Source organism: Aquarana catesbeiana, linkage group LG06 (genome assembly GCF_042186555.1).
Source record: "Aquarana catesbeiana isolate 2022-GZ linkage group LG06, ASM4218655v1, whole genome shotgun sequence".
NCBI lineage: Eukaryota > Metazoa > Chordata > Amphibia > Anura > Ranidae > Aquarana > Aquarana catesbeiana.
This window is the reverse complement of record NC_133329.1, coordinates 143,476,311-143,485,445: the sequence shown is the minus strand read 5'-3', so window position 1 is coordinate 143,485,445 and position 9,135 is coordinate 143,476,311. Positions and strand designations below refer to the sequence as shown.

General features: G+C 45.8%; 1 long non-coding RNA gene across 1 annotated transcript; it reads right to left on the bottom strand.

Moving 5' to 3' along the window:
* Positions 1-420: 420 nt before the first annotated feature.
* On the bottom strand, positions 421-4,366 carry LOC141147684 (uncharacterized). Its single transcript, XR_012245102.1, has 3 exons — positions 4,317-4,366; positions 965-1,060; positions 421-792 (listed from the first exon to the last, which is right to left on the bottom strand). It is a non-coding gene; the product is annotated as an uncharacterized lncRNA (long non-coding RNA).
* Positions 4,367-9,135: the final 4,769 nt, after the last annotated feature.

Genomic DNA, 9,135 nt, shown 5'->3' with positions numbered 1-9,135 from the left:
TACCTTTCTTGAGACATATCTGTGTTCTCAATTCTTTAGTTCTGTTCAATCACTGGTACATAGGAGGTATCCCGTCTGTAAGACGAACCAGCCATTGCTCACTAACTGACTGATTAGTGGTGTGGATTCAACGGGGTTTTTATCTTTATTAGTTTGGTACCCATAATCTTAGCATAGCTAGCAGTAGTTATTCATATTCAGCTGGACTTATTCTGTAATGCTGTTGATGCTTCATAACTTCTCCAACCCACTTCTTCAGTACTGGAGAAGCTATGAACTGTGTTCAACATTATAGAACAAGTCCAGTTGAAGGTGACTACTACCAGCTATGCTATAACCTTGATAAATAAGAACCTTCAGAGACAATAATCATGGAAGAATGTATTTTTTATTACACAGTCCCAGGAACAGCAGATGGCTCTTGTATCAGATACTTTGTTAAAGTGGAGTTCCACCCACTTTTACAACTCTTCAGCATCCCTCACTAAACTGTGCACTGTAAACAAATTGGATATTTAAAAAAAAAATTTTCTCAGCACTTACTGTATATCTGCTTTATTCATTTTTCACTTCCTCCTCCCTGGCCGCGGCCCATCGCATCATTTCCTGTTTGCAATGCCTTCTGGGAAGGGGCGCCAACTTCCTCTGACACTGCCGTTGCTATGGAAACCCGACCTGAAACCTATTACACTGCTTGTGCTGCACTGAGCATGTGCGATATCTGCAAGGATGAGATCCAGGAAGAAATACAGTCTGGCTTCAGATGCCCAGACTTAAGATGGCCACAGCCTGCTGTAAGATTATAAAATAACAAATTACTGCTATAAACTAACAAAACAGACCTTAGTTTACATACTAACTTTATTGGAATGCATTAAGCTTGTGTATTATAGGGGTATTTTTATTTAAAAAGTATAATTTTGGCCGGAACACCACTTTAAATACTTCCTACTACATAACTTACTGTCGGTTTTGATAGCGACAAATCCTTCAGAGGCAGCCCGCACCACACCTTCATTTCCCCAGATCTCTGTCATCTGCAGCGACTGTTCATCGTCCCCTGTAAGTAGAGGAAATCATGAATAGCTGCAATGTATTTTAGATCCACCACCAAATATGTCATCTAAGGGCCTGTGCTTTGGATACAAACTGGAGGTGGGTGCAGCTTGCTTCAGCTCTCAGTGGTGCACCGAGAGCTGGAGCCAGCTGTAAATCAGGCAGTGGGGTGGATGCCGACAATATGGTCGGGATTCTTCCAGATCGGGTTTAAAGGGAAGAGATGGCAACCCTAAAACATATTAATTATACAGGTTACATCAGGCCGATGCTGCAGCTGTCCCCCCCCGCCATCTCTGCACTGAGAACCAAGCCACCGAACATCGCTGATGGCTCGGTTTTCACAGATCCCCAAGAGGAGAGCTGCTGACTGTCAAGTCAGCGTCTCTCTGCTTCTCCACGCGCATTGGAGCGTTGAGCTGTGGAGGGGCGGGGAGCGGCCATCTCAGCATCTCACTGAGCCGCTGAGACTGCCATAAATCAAGGCAGCTGGCGGATCCAGACTTGGGAAGTCGGGATGATGCTCTGCCTCGACTGATTGCAGTGATGTCAGCGGAGAGTGGACTTCAGACCCTACTTCCAGAGCCTGGAGAAGCTTTAAGCTGACTGCGGGTCCTGTGACCAAGAAGAGAATTATGTGCTGCCCATCCCCAACTCTACTTTATAACCCTGTGCCTGCTGAAATGCCATCATCACCATCCCCCCCACACTTGGGTGTTCCTAGTGCTTTTAGGGTGTCCCCTTCCCTTTAACTTCATTGCCCCTTCCCTCCCTAGGAAGGGTGATCATGGTGAAAGCCCTGACATACACCTGTCAGTGGCGTGACTTTCTGTCCCCAGCCCCACCTGCTCCATTGATCCTGGGAGGAGGTGCTGCTATTGGAAAGACAATCCTGCCTGAACCCGGGGCTGGAGACCCCCTTCTGTGTACATAGGGCGTGAGGTAGGTGGGCACCTTCCTGTATTATCTCTTTCTTGACATTTGGTGTTTACAAGTTAAAATCCGTATTTTTTGCTAGAAAATTACTTAGAGCCCCCAAACATTATATACCGTATTTATCGGCGTATAACACGCACCCCAAGTTTAGGAGGGAATTTTAAGGAAAAAAACTTACATTTAAATGCCCATCAATGCAGCCTTATCAGTGTCCATCTGCAGCCTTGTCAGTGTCCATCTGCATGCTTGTCCAGTGTCATTTGCAGCCTTGGTGTCATTTGCAGCTTTGCCCAGGCTGCAGTAAAAAACTGCAGTGACATGTCAGTGTCACTGCAGTTTGAAAATGGCGCCGAGATACACAGAGCCGTGACTTGCGGCGGCTTTCGGCCACTTTCGGCTCCACTCGTAGTCCCGCCCGGGATGGGCGTGACTGTGAGCGGAGCCGAGCGCCGCCCATATACATAGATAGCCGAGTGTAATTGGCTAGCTCCGCTCACAGTCACACCCAGTCCATCATAGGGCGGGACTGGGCGTGACTGTGAGCGGAGCTAGCCGAGTACACTCGGCTATCTATGTATATGGGTGGCCGGCGATCGCTCCGCTCACAGTCAGCGAGGGATCGCAGGGGATCGGCGTATAACATGCACCCGCGATTTCCCCCTGATTTTAAGGGGAAAAAAGTGCGTGTTATATGGTATATTTTTTTAGCAGAGAATCTAGAGAATAAAATGGCGATTGTTGCAATATTACATATCACACGGTATTTGTGCAGTGGTGTTTTAAAAGCAACTTTTTGGGAAAAGGGACACTTTCATGAATTAAAAAAAAAAAAAACAGTAAAGTTTTTTTGTATAATGTGAAAGATGATGTTACCCAAGTAAATAGATACCAAACATGTCATGCTTTATAATTGCACGCACTCGTGGAATGGCGACAAACTACGGTACCTAAAAATCTCCATAGGTGACGCTTTCAATTTTTTTTACATTTACCAGGTTAGAGTTACAGAGGAGGTCTAGTACTAGAATTGTTGCTCTCGCTCTGATGATCGCGGCGATACCTCACATGTGTGATTTGAACACCATTTACATATGTGGGGGCGACTTCCGTATGCGTTCTCGCTCGCGGCGACGGGGGCGCTTTAAAAAACAGTAATGGGATGATGCCTGCAGCTGTGGGCATCATCCCAGTATAACCCCCCGAAAGCTGAGGCCGCACATCTGTGTACGCTCGGCAGGAAGGGCTTATACCACACATATAACTATATATATAACTCTATGATTTCATCATTCACTTTCCTTGTACTAATCAGTCATGTTGGTTGGAGGGGCTCACACTGAGTATTGTAGTGGGTGTGTGTAGGCTTCTTCATGGTGTGCACAGCCAATGAAAGCATCGCCTGCCCTGGGCACACCCCGATACAGCACATTCCCCCATTCATAGTACAGCAGCACAGCCTAATGCCCGCTATCATTGGACCATCGGAACAGGGACAAGCCACGCTCATAAACCGTGAGGGGGCGGAGTTATAGCATAGCCACGCCCCCACGCTGTGACGTCAGCTTCAACCGCTAATATCACTAAGCAACACACAAAGGAGCCGTTAGTCGGCTCTGCGCAGAGCTCGGGAGAGGACGCAGAGAGCAGAGCTGGAGGAGACAGCAGGGGGCGCCCACAGCACACATCGTCTTCAGATAAATCTAGATCTAGTTACACATAAACATCTATGGTAACCTTCACTTCCTACACATCCGGGAATGGGGGAAACCCGCCCCCAGAGACCTCACTGAGGAGGGGCGGAGTCCTATGACAGACGCGCCTCCTCAGTACAGAACACTCTCCTCCAATGGACGGGAGTTCTGTTCAGTGGGCGGGGTGAGGAAAACATTTTCTTATCATGTGACCAGAGATGGTATATTTGTCCAATTACATATCGCCTATCTCTATACTCGGCTCTGCGCAGAGCTCAGGAGAGGACGCAGAGAGCAGAGCTGGAGCAGACAGCAGGGGGCGCTCACAGCACACATCGTCTTCAGATATAAACATCTGTCCAATCACATGTCACCTATCTATATTCAGAGAAGAAAAGTGCGAGCCTGCCTCCTAAGAACTACAAGTCCCAGCATTCCCACCCTTACACAAGAGGATTGGACTTATACCGCTGGATGGACCCCCCCCCCATGTCTCTGCTCATAATAGATAGGGGGCGCCACCACTCTGCTGTATTATAGGGACAGCCAATCACAGCATCGCTTTCTCTGGCCACATGCCGACACACAGCACTTTTCTCCCATTCGCCGGACAAGTTACACACAGCATAATACCCGCTCTCATTGGACTTCCACATCAGGGATAAGACACGCCCACAAACTGCGCAGGGAAGAGAGGTGGAGGCCTAGCAGAGCCACGCCCCCAAACGTCAGCTGTGCCGTGAGTTTAGGATGAATAGCAGCGTACAGCGGAGCTGTCAGTCAGCTTTGTGCAGAGCTCAGGAGAGGATGCAGAGAGAAGAGCTGGAGGAGACAGCAGGGGGCGCTCACAGCACACATTGTCTTCTATCAGATAAATGTAATCTAGTTCCACCTAAACACCCAACCTTCATTCACTGCACATCCGGGGAATGGGGGAAACCCGTTACCAGACACATCACTGAGGAGGGGCGGAGTCCTATGATAGGCACGCCTCCTCAGAACACTCTCCTCCAATGGATTGGATTTCTGTTCAGTGGGCGGGATGAGGAAAACATTTTCTTGTCATGTGACCAGAGATGGTATATTTGTCCAATCACAGCTCTATCCAATGCCAAGCGGAGCCCTTCCCACAAGGACTACAAGTCCCAGCATTCCCACTTTTGGACAAGAAGACTTGTACTGCTGATTGCCCCCCCCCCCATGTCTCTGCTCATGATAGATAGGGGCGCCACTGCTGTCCTGTAATTCACTCCAATCTGCTCATTACATTTCTGTATATACAGTGGAACCTCAGATTACGAGCATAATCCATTCCAGGAGAATGCTCGTAATTCAATGTACTCGCATATCGAAGCGAGTTTTCCCATTGAAGTCAATAGAAACGAAAATAATTTGTTCCGCATTGACTTCAATGGAATGCAATACCGCATGTGGCCAGAGGCGGGGGCCGCCGGAGAGCCTCGGAAACGTCCGGAAAGGCCCGAGGGACACTTTGACTGACCTCGGAAAGACTCCGTTCACGAGACTTTCCGAGGTTTGCCGAGGTCAGCCGAACTGTCCTCGGGTCTTTCCGTGCATTTCTGAACGCCCCCCCCCCACCTCAGGCCAAAAGCAGTACTGCACACCGCTTTTGGCCTGAATCCTGCTCATATTGTGAGACAACACTCACAAACCAAGTTAGGATTTTTAGAAATACAGTGCTCGTTTTGCGAAACGCTCGTTAACCGCGTTACTCGCAAACCGAGGTTCCACTGTACAGAGAAATAGACCCTCCGGAGGGCGCCATGGAGCAGACCAAGTAACTTCAGACCTCCTATACACAGCTCTTCCTTAATTAACCACTTCCCCACCAGGCCAATTCTGACATTTCTCTCCTACATATAAAAAATCATCATTTTTTTGCTATAAAATTACATAGAACCCCCAAACATTATATATGTTTTTTTAGCAAAGACCCTAGAGAATACAATGGCGGTTGTTGCAACTTTTTATCTCAAACAGTATTTGCGCAGGAATTTTTCGAACGCGTTTTTTTTGGGAAAAAATACAGTTTTGTGTTTTAAAAAAAAAACAAAACAGTAAAGTTAGCCCAATGTTTTTACATATTGTGAAAGATGAAGTTACGCCAAGTAAATAGATACCTAACATGTCACGCTTCAAAATTGCACACGCTCGTGGAATGTCGCCAATGTTCGGTACATAAAAATCCCCATAGGCGACCGTTGAAATTTTTTTACTGGTTACATGTTTTGAGTTTTATTGCTCTCGCTCCAACGTTCGCGGTGATACCTCACATGTATGGTTTGAACACCGTTTTCATATGTGGGCGGGACTTACGTATGCGTTTGCTTCTGCGTGCGAGCACACGGGGACAGCGGCGCTTTAAAATTTTTTTTTTTTTTTTTAATTGTTAATTTTATTTTATTTTTTTTATTTTGACACTTTTTTGAAAAAAAAAAAAATTGATCACTTTTATTCCTATTACAAGGCATGTAAACATCCCTTGTAATAGGAATATGACATGACAGGTCCTCTTAATAGTGAGATATGGGGTCAATAAGACCCCATATCTCACCACTAGGCTGGGAAGCCTGAAATAAAAAATAAAAATAAAACGATCACCGCTTCCCAGCCGAATCGGCGCCATTTTTTTGAATGGAGAGGCCGGGCGTGACGACATAACATCACGCCCGGCCTCCGATGATCATAGAGACTCTGGTCGGCCAGAAATCTCTATGATCTACATCCGGTGCTGGCGGATCCACTCTCCGCCTCACCGATCGTAACGGTGAGTCGGAGCAAGCACCGGAGGGCGGCGGGAGGGGGGGGACGTCCCCTCTCGCCTCCCATAGGAACGATCAAGCGGCGGAACGGCCGCTATGATCGTTCCTATGGTGTAGAGTTTCGCCGGCTGAAACCGGCAATATCTGAATGATGTCTGTAAATACAGGCATCATTCAGATATACCCGCTCAAAGCCCAGGACGTCATATGACCTGGGCGGGCGGAAAGTGGTTAAAGGGACAAGGCTCCTCCCCCTCAGGGGTGTCACATGACCTGCGGAGGAGGTACAGAGAATCACATAGGACCGTCCTGTGAGTGCGGGGCTGAGGAGAAGACGCAGAGCAGGAGCATGAGAATAAAATCACCTGCTATTATTATTGATTGATTATAGCTGTTATTGGTATTATTTTATTCATTACTGTCTATTATTATTGATAAAATATATTTTTACCATTTTATTATTATTTATGTCATCATTGATTATTGTTATTTTATTTTTCCTTTTTTTCTATTATTATTAATGTTATTATCAAGATTATATTATTATATATATTCTTATTATTTTTTTTTTTTTTTTTTCATTAAATAAAGCTTTATTAAAGAGCAGTGCAGTACATTGAAGAAAACAAAATACAGAGGTATATCGACCGAACACTTGCAAGTGCGGGATTGTAATTATGAGAGTACATAGATAATAAACAGAGATTCAGATCCATATGCATTTGTCAATGAAACAGTAGGAAAGGCTGTAACTGATGTTCCCTGTGCGGGATGACATTCCCAACACCCCTAACGGGATCACACTGTGTTAGGAGTCCCCCCATCCCAGGGAAAGTATCAAGGATGACCCAGTGCCCCCGCTGTCCCCACTACCAGGGTCCTGCCAGCAACCCAGAGGTAGAGAAGGGAACTCCTAAAGAGGCCTTTAAACCCCTCCATCAGTTCCCCCCCAACTGGCAGTAATCCGTTTTGAGTCTGGAACTTGAACTCACTATACAGAAACTGATGGCAACTTGAGAAATTCTGCCAAAATGTAAATCAAAAATTTAAACATAACTGGTACACTGCTAATATGATATCAATTCGTAGTAAAAATAGACAGGGTAGAGAAGAAGAAAAGAAAAAGAAAGAAAGCGCTAGCTTGGGAGTATATAATTGTGGCCAGTCCAAGGTGTTTCTTTTTTTTTTTTTTTTTTTTTTTTTTTTAAATTTAAACTCCTCTTGCCTGAGTCATTTGAATACCTGGTATAAGGGAAATGCCTAAGTGTCTAGCCCAGGGCTCCCATGTTGCCTCGAATGACTTAGTGATATTCATCAGAGAGCTGACCGTTTTTTCTTGGGACATAATCCACGAAATCTTTCTTTTGGCTGCCTGGACAGACACTGTGGGTTGCTTCCAGGCCTTGGCAATAGTAGTTTTAGCTCCTAACAGCATGAAGGATATTAATCTTTGAGAGTGTTTCGTTGTTTTAGGGATTGGTGCATTGAGTAGTGCCACTTGGGCTGATTTAGTGATAGGAAGATCCGATACTTTACGGATCAACGCAAATATTTTGTTCCAAAAACCTCTTAATTTCGGACACTCCCACCAGATATGGATCATGGAGCCCTGGGCTTGGCACCCTCTAAAGCATAACGGGGAGACAGAAGTGAACATAGATGCAAGTCTGGTGGGTACTAGGTACCATCGCATAAGCACTTTTAGATTAGCCTCTATCAAAGCTGTGTTTAGAATACCTTTAAAGGCTGTGGATCCTCTCTGATGCCATTCCTCCAGGCTCCAGGTGTCCTGCAGATCCTTCTCCCACGCTTCCATGTAAGAAGATTTTGTGGTGGGTTCCACAAGAGACGCGTATATGAGAGATATACCCCCCTTTGTGTCTAGTGCTTGGCCGCACCAACGCTCATAAGATGTAAATTCCAAAGGGAGTGCCTGTCCCTTCGTTAGAGAGGAAAGAAAATGGGATAACTGGGCAAATCTAAACCTCTCTGTACCTGGGAGTTTAAGCTTATTTATGCACTGCTTTAACGTAATTGGACCCGATGGGGAAAGAAAGTGACCTATACGGTACATCCCCTTGTCTAACCACCATTTAAAGGACTTGATGTCCATGCCCGGTACAAATCGGGGTTATGAAAGATGTGGTCTAAAGGGCGGGTAGGGGAGGTCAAAGCTGGTGAGCATTTCATAGAGTCCCATAGTTTAAAGGATTGGGACAATGTTGGGGCTAGTATAGTAGGCCTCGATTTCATGGGGCTCCAGAGGAGGTAGTCTATTGTGTGTGTCGGAATAGCTTGTCTCTCTATATCTATCCAGTCGGGTTTCTCAACTTTGAAGTATACCATTGAGAGTTGGGCCAATCTTGCAGCTTGGTAGTATCTAAACAGATCTGGTAGACCCAGTCCCCCTTTGGTTTTGGGGCTAAAAAGCACATTGCGGGCTAGCCTATAGCCTTTTTTACCCCAAATAAATTTCACTATTTTTCCTTGTAGGGGTTTAAGATGGTGTTTTCTAATGTCTATCGGGAGTGACCTAAACAGATAGAGGAGCTTGGGCAATAGCGTCATTTTGATTGAATGAATTCTACCAAGCCATGATATATTGTGTTTGGACCATGTTTGGATATCAGATTCTAGTGAGCGGAACATGGGAGGGAAATTAGCTTGGA